At 39.1% G+C, this 5,000-nt stretch overlaps 1 protein-coding gene across 1 annotated transcript in view; it reads right to left on the reverse strand.

Annotated features, from left to right (window-relative positions):
- Positions 1 to 2,715: 2,715 nt before the first annotated feature.
- The window catches only part of olfml2bb (olfactomedin-like 2Bb), a 12,957-nt gene continuing 10,672 nt past the window's right edge, over positions 2,716 to 5,000 (reverse strand). The window contains exon 9 of the mRNA XM_084057975.1: positions 2,716 to 5,000. This exon is cut by the window's right edge and continues 516 nt beyond it. The gene's annotated coding sequence lies outside the window, so the exon portion shown is untranslated.

Consider the following 5,000-nt stretch of genomic DNA (forward strand, 5'->3'; position numbering starts at 1 on the left):
ATAGTTTCTAAATCTGCTTTGTTTTGAAACATTGTGAACATTTGCGCAAACATATAATTTTTTTGAGCGAACATTTTTAACTCAAATCTTCTGGGGGTCAAAACATTTTGAGGTGGAGGGTCTATGGCCAAATACATATTATTTTGGGGCTTTGACATGAAAAGGTTTGAGCACCACTGATATAGCAACATAGATTTTTCAGGAAACTGTTAGGATTTTTGTAGAATTTGTAGAATCGGCCTCAGGTCTTAATGCCATGTTTAACCACTTTAAACATGGCATCCCTGAAACAAACAAACAAAAAACAAAAAACAAATTCTAAAAATTACAAAATAGCAGATCTATTAGCATTGTGAGATTATAGATCGGCATTTTTTTATATTTGTCGTGTAGTGTGTCGAAGAACATAGACCTGTTTTGGGGTCCTTCGTGTGAAAACAATTGGAGGTCCCTGCTCAGTTAAGCAGCCCCAAGCCCCAAGCAGGGGTTTTACCAGCATCTGGCTGCTGGCGGGGGATAATTTTCCACCCTACATAGTTGATGCTCTGGGATTCTTCCATAGGCCTCGGTGGTTCCAGGAAAACTAAATCAACCCAACAGCCCTACAGACACAGCAGGCTTTCTACAGACAGAGTGAGAGAGAGAGAGAGAGAGAGAGAGAGAGAGAGAGAGAGAGACACACACACACACACACACACACACACACACACACACACACACACACACACACACACACACACACACACACACACACACACACACACACACACACACACACACACACAGAGACACACACACACACACACACACACACACACACACACACACACACACACACACACACACACACACACACACACACAGAGACAGAGAGAGACACACACACACACACACACACACACACACACACACACACACACACACACACACACACACACACACACACACACACACACACACACACACACACACACACACACACACACACACACACACACACACACACACACACAGACAGACAGACAGACAGACAGACAGACAGACAGACAGACAGACAGACAGAAAGAGTAATAAAATAGATAGACAGTAAGAGACAATCTATGGACAGAGACAGGCGCAAATGGGGGCACAAGAAAGATAGCAAAAGCAACCGCAGAGCAGAGCAAGCAAATGATAGGAAAAGGGGAAGATTTAGATCTTGTTTGACAAATGTATGTTCGTGTGTATTTTCCAATCATCTGGCTGTTTTATGAAAAACTTTATTATAAATTATAGTTAATACAAAAGAAAAACCTTTGAACTCATGATAGCAGAGCAGTTGAAGCAACTTTGTCTTGTTGGTTCTCTTTTAAACACGTTCAAGCCAGGCACACTGCAAAAACCTCCTGTTAATTTAACGGTGGTGTAAGAGATTCTTTTATTTTGCGTTAAATAACTCTATATTCCGAGGTTATCCCGTCTCTCCAGCTCTTTAGTTAACAGAAAATACATTTTCATGTGAGGATTCCAACGTTATCCAATCAGGAGATAGAACTCATACAGGAGGATAAACAGGTCAAATTGGAAGCGACGAAACAAAGAAAACGAGCAAACAAAATTGGAAGTGGAACACTATAAAACTGAAGCTGATAAATGATCTTTGAGTTCTCTCTCCTGATTGGATAAAATTGGTATCCTGATTCCTGACCTAAAACTTATTCTCTGTTTACTTAAGAGTTGGAGAGATGGGGACTTGGGGAGACCCCTCTGTTACTGAACAAAGACTCTAGCTATATTGAAATATAGAACATTAACTTTTTAACAAAAAAAACTTACACCACCTTTAATGCTGAGTGCATATACTCTTGCAGAGTAAAGAGAGAATAAGAAAGTGTTTACTCTCTCTCAGAGAGTTAAATTAACACTCAGGATTCTGCAATGCAGTGTTACGCGAATAATTCGATTGGAGCTTTTTCAATGGCTGTTTTAGGCCAGGTGTCCCTGTGTTGCTCAATACTGTAGGTTGAAAAAGACGGTAACACTACCAGGCTTCGAAGGGTTCTATTCCCCATATGGGTAGAGAGCATGTCATCATTACCACCAGGGTTAGGGATTATATTCCCTGTGCAGGTAAGCAGTGAACAAGTCTTGTAGATCAATGTGTGAGAATAAAGCTGTCATAGTTATGGTGAATATGTATGCATGACCTTACAAAAAATGTAAGGAAGTACAGGTATAAATTTGACTTCTGGGTTCCATTTCCCTATGAAGCTGAATTACTTAATGAATTAATAGCAATCGGTTAGAGGGTTGAACTCAAACTGGATCCATACGAAAGATTCATGCACATGGTACAGTACGAAGTACTTATGTACATATTAACATGCAATGAGCTAGGCAGACATATACAGTACATAGTACAGAAACACACAGTCTCTGTTCATACAGGATAACAGACTGCTACTCTACCACACACAGGAATAAAGAGGCAGTTATTAGTTGCCACGCATGAAAATATTTGACACGTTCAGTGTTTACCAGGTAGGCTACATCATGTTGTTGCAAAGCAATTGTAGCCAAAGACTATGTTTACTGACTAGAACTGCATTTGTTACTTGGCAAAATTATCCTGCTAAACCTTCTGTCAGGACATAGAGGTGATTGCAGATTTTGGTTGCCTTGTCTGGTCATATACGGTAGATACATACAATCAATACTTAAAGGATACCGCCGGCGTCGTTTCATTTGTTTAATCGACCTAACGCATGGTCGAGTGAAAATATATACAGAACAATACTTTATCATTTCCAAAAAGACGTTCTTTAGTGTTGTCAGACTAGTATCACTCATTCGCTACCGTGAAACTTGCCAAAACATGAAGTTTCAGGGGCGAATGGCAAATATGTGGAGTAATACTATGTATGAAAATATAGAATTACAACAAACTAACCGAATGTAAATACAAACATGTACGTGGCTGCGTCCAATCCTTGGTTTGCCTAGAGGCTACATGTGCGAATTAGGATTGATGTAGACCTTAAAACATTACATTTAAAAAACGTATACAAATTATAGGAAACTGTTACAAATACACTATGTCTTTTAATGCATTTATCCATGTTAAAATGGTATGTGTTGCGTGCCCTCTCTCAGCCAGTCAGGTCACAGGGATATCCTGAAGGATGGAACTTTTATAGAATCTTTCTCATACTAATATGATATTCCCTTGGCTGTGAGAGCAGAGATATAGCAGGGAAGCACCTAAAATCTGCGCCAGAACGAGAAGCAAATAAGATCATTTGTGTCTGTCTTTCTTAAAGCCTCAGACTACATCGTACTGCTAGTGTGATCTTAACTATGAAGTCATGGCAGAATATTATCATGGAAACTGAGAACTGGTGGACAGCTGTTTGATAATCAAATGCAAGTTGGAACCATGCGGCTTCAGTTCCAGTCTTCTCAGAAAGTGCATTGCAGTTCTTCAAAGAAGAGGAAAGAGATATATGGGAAGTGATTGTGGCCCAGAAGATTGTGCCACGATTTAACTCAACACAACCATGAGTGCTTTGTCTTGCGTAGCCAGACGATCAATGATCTTTGCCTACTAATGTGTCTGGTGACATCTAAATTCAGTGTTGGGGCTAAAACTGGGAAACCTTTTTTTCTAAATAACAGCATTGCAGAACCAATACAAAAACTTTAGGGCAGTTCTTCATTTTGGGACAGTGTCATGATTTGTTTTCAAAGCAGTGGGCATACTGTATAGTTTGTCAGCAGCCATTCTCACCGCCGTTTTAGCCCATATTGAATTTAGATTTACCCAGACGTAGGCGTAAATCTCTGGTCGTCTGGCTATGTGAGACTACTAGTGCTCATGAACTGGTGGGAAAAAACCTCATTGACAAAACAAAACCATTTTTTAAAAACCTACTTGTATTAAAATGGCTTAAAAATTCTACTTTTAACTTTAACACAATTTGAAAGAAAGACAGTAAAGGCTTTTACACACATTTGTCCCCTTTTGACATTAGTCCACTGTTATGTACAGTATCTGGCTCATTATTCTGTGTGTGGCAGAGCGACATCTGAGGTTTATACAAGAAGTGCAATATGGTCTCATGTCAAAGATGTTTGTTAAAACCACCAAAATACATTCATATTTTAAGTCAAACTAGAATTATAATTTTTTAAAGACTTATTTTGGGGCTTTTAACTCTTTCATTGCCACACTTATTTCAGACTGTGTCGTCCCAGTGCCACGAAAAATGTGCATTTTTCCTCTGTTTATTTTTTAACATTGAAGTGAATGGAGCAGCATTTTTTTGGATAGCGTTATCTCCTAGTTCCTTTGAGATAAAAAAAAAAAAACAAGACCAAAAAAAATATATATATATCATTTATATATATATATATTTTTTTTTTAATAATTTCGTCATTTCCGTCCGTGGCCATGATAGCCATAGTAGCATCGGACGGGAATTCCCGTTTTTGGCAATAAAAGAGTTAATGCCTTTATTCCCAGGACAGTAGGCTAACAGGAAATGGGGAGAGAGAGATGGGGAGTGACATGCAGCAAAGGCCGTAGAGATCGGGACTCAAACCCACAACACACTGTCAGGCTACATTGAGCCTAGGTGCCTGGACCGCTACGCCAGCGGTCCAGGCCCGAACTAGAATTTTAACAAAATACAGCCCATGTTGGATCAAATTTGACTTAAAATATTGACATTTATGGTTTGGACGGACATTGAATTCCGGTGTCTTGACGTGAGGACAGGTTTCAAAACCATTTAGCATCATTGGACTGATCAACAGTCACTGTGACACAAAGTCCTGCTAAACTATCTCTTCATTCTTTCATTCTTTCATTCTTTCATTCTTTCATTCTTTCATTCTTTCATTCTTTCATTCTTTCATTCTTTCATTCTTTCATTCTTTCATTCTTTCATTCTTTCATTCTTTCATTCTTTCATTCTTTCATTCTTCTCTCTCCTCTCCCCTGCATGGTGGCCCTCTGTTTT

The sequence above is a fragment of the Gymnoscopelus microlampas genome (genome assembly GCF_963454915.1).
Source record: "Gymnoscopelus microlampas genome assembly, chromosome: 5".
In the NCBI taxonomy this organism is placed as follows: domain Eukaryota; kingdom Metazoa; phylum Chordata; class Actinopteri; order Myctophiformes; family Myctophidae; genus Gymnoscopelus; species Gymnoscopelus microlampas.